Consider the following 7316-nt stretch of genomic DNA (forward strand, 5'->3'; position numbering starts at 1 on the left):
ATCGCTTCTCGGCCTTTTGGCTAAGATCAAGTGTAGTATCTGTTCTTATCTTTTCCGGCTCGGGTCCTTCAGTGGCTTGAGCCTCAAACTTTTGAGAGGTATATTGACAGTGCGTTTTATCCGGACGACTTGGTGTTCCAAGGTAAGTTATTTATTTATTTATTTATTTATATATTTATTACTGGTTTTTAAGGTTTTGTTTTAAATAGCTGTTGGTGTCTCCACCATGTCGGCTGCTCGTGCCGGCATGCGGAGGCACCACAGCGTGCGTTTTTTATTTAAAGAGGTGGATGGTAAGCTCCTGGGGTTGTCACGTCTTGACATCTCCAGGAAGCTGATCCAGAAAGCCCTTAATTTTAAACCTGATGACTTGAACTGCTTAGTAACTCTCCCCCTGAACAAAGGTTTTGATTTAAGTTTCAAAAGTGCTTCCCTGTTAATTGAATTCTGGCAAAGATTTGATGCATGCAAAGCCCAATTCTCTATGTTTACTGTGGAGAAACTCTCTGACAATTCATTAAAAACTGTGATTGTCAGGATGTTTAATGAAACCGTTAATGGGGAGGACATTTGTGTCTGGTTGGGCAGATTTTGCACTGTTCGGGGGCAACCAGTCAAAGTGTTAGATGAAGATGGTATCTGGAATTGCTCCTGGCGAATTCCCATTAAACAATGGGAAGACGCCGGGGGCTACCAGGGCCTGAAACATCTACCTTCAATGATTGTGTTGGGAGAGAACAGAGGCTACATTCACTATCAAGGAATGCCTAAACTGTGTAGGAAGTGTGGGAGAATGGGGCATTTAGCCGATGCATGCAAGGAATTAACATGTGGGAAGTGTAGAGGAATTGGTCACATTTTTGAAGAATGTACCATTGGCAGAAGGTGTAATCTTTGTGTTGAAACCAACCATCTCTACAGAGATTGCCCTAAGAGTTTTGCCAACAAATTGAAAGGCAACAAAATGGCCGCCCCACCCAAAGAACAAACGAAAGAACAAAGAGAGGAGGAGGCGGGCCCTGAGGTTTTGGCGGGAATTTCAAATTCCCAGCCAGCCTCAGGGATTGGACAAGGAGGAGGAAGTGGGGGGGCCTCAATTGTTGAGCCATCAAATATAAAAGAACAGAGGGAGGGAACCACTCCCCAGCAAGACACAAGTGAGAACAAAATGGAGGATGGGGTGGAGGAAACGGTTTCCTCCCTAGAAACAGTGTCGGAGGCTAGTGTGTCGACTAGTGGGAGTGAAATAAATTGTTCTCTCCCCAATGCTCAAGTGCAGAAAAGAACTGCGAGATCTCCTCTGGTTCAAACAGAGGAGAAAAAGCTGCGGGTAGCGCATCGGCTAGATAGTTCCCCCGTGGAAGATCTAGACCGTATGTGGCCCGCAGAATCTCCAAATGAAGTCTCTTTTCTGCATTTTAAGCTAAGAACATCGTCGCCAAAGGAGTCGCAAGAGGTTTTCTCTGTGAGCCCTGAGGCGTCAAGCACTTGCCTCCTTGATCCCAGGCTCTCTGGGGAAAAGGAAAGGCAAGTGCAACAAGAAATTACATGATTTTAATTATATCTCTGTAGTCCCCTTGTTGCTTTTAAATGTCTCATACTCTTTTAACCACACTGCTCATGGCTCTCACTATCTCTACAATCAATGTGAGAAGTGTGAGGAGCAATATAAGAGCACAGAGCGTTTTATCTTTCTTAAAATCTTTTAAGTCAGATGTGTTTTTATTGCAAGAATGTGGCCTGCCTTTTTTAACAAATTACAGGAAGTGGGAGGAGACTTGGACCCCAGGACATTCCATCTGGAGTGGGTCCAATTTTAACAAAAATGACGGTGTTGCTATTTTAATCAACAATCCCAACATTTTGGTGAAGGGCAGCACTGTGGTGAGGGATGGGCGGGCAATTTTAGCTAATCTGACTTTTTTAGGTAAGGATTTTAACATTTTAAATGTGTATGGTTTTACGGACAAAAATAACAGGTATGAGCTTTTAGAAGACCTGCAGCCCCACATGTTAGGTAGGGCCCCCCTAGTGGTAGCAGGGGATTTTAATTGTGTTTTAAACAAGAAAGACAGGAAGAGGGTAGGAGATGATTTTAAGGTTGACAAAACATCGGTTTTATTGCAGGATTTAGTTAGAGATTTTAAACTAGTAGACTGTTTTAAAGCAATGCATCAGAGAGAGGAGGGCTTCACCTGGTTCAGTGGTGACGGCACCAGAGCCTCTCGCATTGACTACATTTTTACACGGGACTGCCTGCCAACCGATGCAACATTAACCCCCCTCTTTTTCTCAGATCACACAATGTTGTCATGCACCCTTTCACTACCCACCGGTGTGACAGTAGGGGGAGGGCTGTGGAAGCTAAACTGCTCCCTTTTGGAAGATAAAGAAGTAGTTAGTGAGTACAGGGAGCAGTTCAGCCAATGGCAGACCCTCCAAGACTTTTACGACTCACGTGCACAGTGGTGGGAGATGGTGAAGGAACGGACAAGACAGTTTTTTAAAAAGATAGGAAAAAATAAAAAGAATAAATTAAATCGATGCATGATGGGGCTGCAAAAACGATTACAGAGGTATTTTAATCTTTTAAATGATGGGTTTGATTTTAGTGAAGAAATTAAAGAAATAAAGCAAGAAATGTCAGTTTTATCCGAAAGCCAAAGCAAAGGTGTCATTTTAAGGAGCAGGGAGAGGGAGATAGAGGAAGGTGAAAGGTGTACCAGGTATTTTTTTAAAAAGATTATTTCACGGGGTGGGGCAATTACTGTTTTGAAAAGTGGAGGAAGGGAGGTTTACACTACAAAAGAAATTTTAAAGGAAACTGAAGTATTTTATGAAAACCTATACAACACCAAAGAAGTTCACAATGACACATTAAGGGAAGTTTTAGAGTTTTTAGAAAAGAAAGTCGACAGTGAATGTACAATTTTATCTCAAGATTTTACCATTTTAGAAATTCACAAAGCTCTTAAAAGTTTTAAACGAGGAAAGTCCCCTGGTGCAGACGGACTTCCTCTGGAGTTTTATTTAACTTTTTGGGATATTTTAGCGTTTGACTTACTGACTGTTTTCAAAGAATTCGAGACTCTTGAAAGACTTCCTGACAGTTTTAGAGTAGGGATAGTTTCACTTTTACACAAAAAAGGGGACAAGACGGACTTACGGAACTGGCGACCCATTACTCTTTTAAACGTTGACTGTAAACTTTTTAGCAAAATTTTAGCCACACGCATGTCGACAGTTTTAGAGGACGTAATCCACCCGGATCAAGCATGCGCTGTGCCCGGAAGGAAGATCACGGACAGCCTGGTGCTGATCAGAGATGCCATCTGTTATGCGAGAGACAGAAGCATTCGGCTAGTAGTCCTAAATTTAGACTTTGAAAAAGCATTCGACCGCATCTCGCACCAGTTCCTTTTTAAGGTACTGAGTAAAATGGGGTTTCCAGGGAGGTTCATAGCCTGGGTAGGACTGCTGTACAACAGTCTGGTCAGCAGAATTATAGTTAATGGGCATTTATCCAAAGCTGTGAATATCCACAGCGGCGTCCGTCAGGGGTGTCCTTTATCTCCCCTTCTGTATGTGGCCTGCATTGAGCCACTGGCACAAATCTTGAGAAGGGACAAATGGATTAAAGGACTAAACATTCCAGGGACTGGTGGACTGACGGCAACCTGCGTTTTATATATGGACGACGTGACCCTTTTAGCAACGGACGTTTTATCGGTACGAAGAGCAATGGACTTGACTGACTGGTACGGTCGGGCCTCAGGCGCCAAGCTCAATAGGAGCAAGTCTGAGGCCCAGCTCTTCGGGCCGTGGGGGAACGTTGACACAGGTGGACTAGATTTGGATTTTAAAGACAATAATTTGAAAATTTTAGGTGTAAAATTTGACAGAGAGGGTGGAGGACAGGGAAACTGGACTGACATGTTAGGGAAAGTTAGGCAAAGACTGGGCTTTTGGGGACTAAGAAATCTGACGTTTGAAGGCAAGATCTTAATTTTTAAAGCCCTGATTTTACCACTGATTTTACTTGTCTGTTCTGTTTTTAGTCCCCCACGAAGTTTCCTGATCTACCTGGAGAGGGCAGTGTTTTATTTCCTGTGGGGGTCCAAGTGGGAGCGACTCAAAAGAGAAGTGGTGAAGAAAAAAAGAGAGAATGGCGGAAAAGGGCTCCCAGACCCCCACCTGTTTTTAGGCAGCCGCTTCACTGCCCTCCACATTAAATACGCCCTGACCCCATCCAGAGAACACAAGACAGCAGCCATGACCCGATTCTGGATGGGGTCGTACCTAAGATCTTTGAAAATTTTACCAGTTGATCTTAAATGTCCAGTGTCTTTTAATCTGTCAAAAGAACATCTTTTTATTAAGAAATTTTTAAAGAAATATCTTTTAGAGACAAATGATGCCACCATTTTAACTAACCATAAGTCTCTTATCTCTCTTGTGCAGGATCGAGAATCGGTGAGTCCGGTTCCAGGCCTCACACTAGGTGAGGCCAAAGACGTTTGGAGGAACGCAGCCCACCCAACTCTCCAGAACAGGCTCAAGGACTTGTCGTGGATGGTGGCTCATGAGATCCTCCCGGTCAGGGCGGTCATGCACTCCAGAGGCATGGCCAAAAACTCCACCTGCCCACGGTCCGGATGTGGTTCCCCGGAGACCGTCTACCATCTGCTCTGGGAGTGCGGCGCTGCGCGGGACCTGTGGGCCAAGACCGGCCCCCTGTTTTTCCCGTGCCTGCCAGCGGGTGGGGCCCAGGTGGACTACAAGCTCGCCATCCTGGGGGTGGGTCAGGGCTTGAAGGAGCTTACATCACCCCAATTCTCCTCGCTCTGGCTCACCCTAAACGTGATCAAGGATGCCATCTGGGTCACCAGAAACCTGCTGGTGGGGAAACGCGTTACGGTGCCCCTCCACGCGTGCGAGCAACTGGTAAAATCAACGCTGCAGGAGGCGCCGGACGTCGTCATTCGGATGGGGGGGCCGGGCCACACGGGGAAGGTCCCGGCCGCCACCGACCCTGGCCGCCCGTAGATGCACCCTCACCACACCGGCTACGGGAACAGCGGGCCAGCGGGCCGGAGGAGAGGGGATCTCCGCTGGGCACCGGAAGCGGGGAGTCTGGAGCCTGTTCTGGAGACCTGGAGTGAATGGACAATCTTTGTAGGGACTCACCCCCGATCCTGTACAAGAGGAGATGTTTTATTTGGCATGTTTTATTGTTTTATAATTTTATTCCTATTTACTTCAATCCATTTACCTTTCTTTTAAAACAACACACACAAACATACATGGACTTTTGCACGACACACGACCAAAACATAAAACTGATTTTTAACCGTTAATTGTCATTTTGGTTTTAAGACATGTTTTGTTTTAAATATGTGATTTTTAAGAAAGGAAAGAAAAAGAAAAAAATGTGGAAATGGGAAAAATGGAAAAAATTGTGACAATAAACTTTTTTCGAAAGAAAATCTGTTCTTATCAGTTTAATATCTGATACGTGCCCTACCCGGGCACCATATATTAAATTGCTTTTTGGAGCTGGGAGATGGAATAGGGGCTTGCTCCGTCCACTCCACGCATCGACCCGGTATTGCAGTACTTCTGGGAACGGTGCACCCCCCTGAAGTGTTCAATGAAAGAAATGTTTTGGTGTTATGTGGCAGCAGGTGTTAATGGAAGTAGTGTGTATTGTCGTGTTGTAGGTGATCATATACTATACTAGTAAAGGTAGAATCGTGGTGTAAAAAAAAAAAACTCTGTTCCTATCCGTTTAATATCTGATTCGTCCACTATCCGGGGACTGCGTATTAAATAGATTTTTGGCTCACGGAGCCGGAGCATGAAAAAACAACAAAAAAGCCCGCCACTGCACATTTTTGATGTCTCTCTTATCTCTTGGAGTCTTTACTAACGAGCTGATGAGTTGAATCAGGGGTGTGTGTGTGTGTGTTTGATTGTCAAACCGTTGGTGAGGATTGCGAAGAGGGACAGGGTGCTTCTGACTGAAGGCATGGGAATTCATACTTACCTGGCAGGGGAGGCACCATGATCAGGAAGGTGGTTCACCCAGGGCGAGGCTCGGCCATTGCACTCCGGTTGTGCTGACCCCTGCGAATTCCCCAAATGTGGGAATCTCGACTGCATAATTTATGGTAGTGGGGGACTGCGTACGCGCTCTCCCCTGGACACACTGGTTAAAAGAGCAGATTGTTAAAGTTCCACTTATGTTTTTCTTCTTCTTCTTCTGATAGTTGATGACCTAGGAAGTCCAGATAATTTTAACTGCAGTGGTTGATCGGGAGATATAAAACAACCTCTGTGAAAGGAGGTTTTTTCTTTTTTGTTTAAATGGATTTGTTTTATTCTTCTTCAAATAATCTCCAATATTTAACAAACGATTTGATTCACAGCAGTTGTCCTGGAGGCAAAGTTGTTCGTAATGAGGAGGTCTATCATGTGGTATGAATACCTTGTGCATGTGTGAAACATCATGTGATATACAGCCGTCTATGGCCGTATTCATGTTGTTGTTTTTTCTGTTTACAGCGCCACCAAGTGGCCAGTCGCCGCATCCCTTTTCACGTGACCACAGGCTGAGCCCGTACACAGGTGTACCGAGTTGGGTGTAATTGTCTCATTCCGTTGGCGAGTTATAGCCATTTAAGTAAAGCCCGCCTCGCCAACTCCCAACGTTTTGGCGTCCGGTCGCCAACGCGAATGGAAATTCCGACTTTTTTCACGATCACTGTTGGCAGTCAGACTCCAGAGAATCTTTCTGCACCGGTTTGGGTCAGATCGGGCAAAAAACCTAGGACTAGTGTGCAAAACTAGGTTTTTCAGAAAATCCAAAATACCCGAAAATCTCGCCAGTGCGACCATCCAATCCGAGGCGTGCGTCTTGTTCGGCCCGAGCCAAGGATTCCGGTCATGTAAGACACTTGGGTCTGCGACGGACGGTCGAGGAGTTACGAGCCATTTCGTACTTTTGATCGCTGCAGCGCCACCCTGGGGCCGATCGGGGCGAGCCTTGGTGATGTTGTACACCGGGCGGGTACTAGCATCCGTCAGAGTTTCAAGTCTCTACGACGTACGCTTTGGTCTGCCCGCTCACTTTTAGGGCAGAATGTTGATGATCCAAAATCCCAGGTTGCACTCCAGAGTGTCGTGTTGTGCACTCTGTTGTGATCCATTTTCGGTGTGACAACCAATCTGAGCTGAGCTTGTTTGTTGGCGACCTTAGACCCTCTCGCCGCGGCCCAGGTGGGCGTGGCTTTTGCCGGCTCCCCCGCCTCTGCGTC

The 7316-nt window shown here is 45.7% G+C and overlaps 2 non-coding genes and 1 pseudogene across 2 annotated transcripts; all 3 read left to right on the forward strand.

Moving 5' to 3' along the window:
- LOC130095239 (U2 spliceosomal RNA) lies at positions 1–187 on the forward strand. The gene has a single exon (XR_008808067.1). It is a non-coding gene; the product is annotated as a U2 spliceosomal RNA (small nuclear RNA).
- A 5279-nt stretch (positions 188–5466) lies between these two features.
- LOC130095498 (U2 spliceosomal RNA) lies at positions 5467–5639 on the forward strand (annotated as a pseudogene).
- A 399-nt stretch (positions 5640–6038) lies between these two features.
- Positions 6039–6202, forward strand: LOC130095339 (U1 spliceosomal RNA). The gene has a single exon (XR_008808091.1). It is a non-coding gene; the product is annotated as a U1 spliceosomal RNA (small nuclear RNA).
- The last annotated feature ends 1114 nt before the right edge of the window (positions 6203–7316 follow it).

This window comes from Rhinichthys klamathensis, unplaced genomic scaffold (assembly GCF_029890125.1).
Source record: "Rhinichthys klamathensis goyatoka isolate OS25496 unplaced genomic scaffold, OSU_Roscu_1.1 h1tg000010l_1, whole genome shotgun sequence".
Lineage (NCBI taxonomy): Eukaryota > Metazoa > Chordata > Actinopteri > Cypriniformes > Leuciscidae > Rhinichthys > Rhinichthys klamathensis.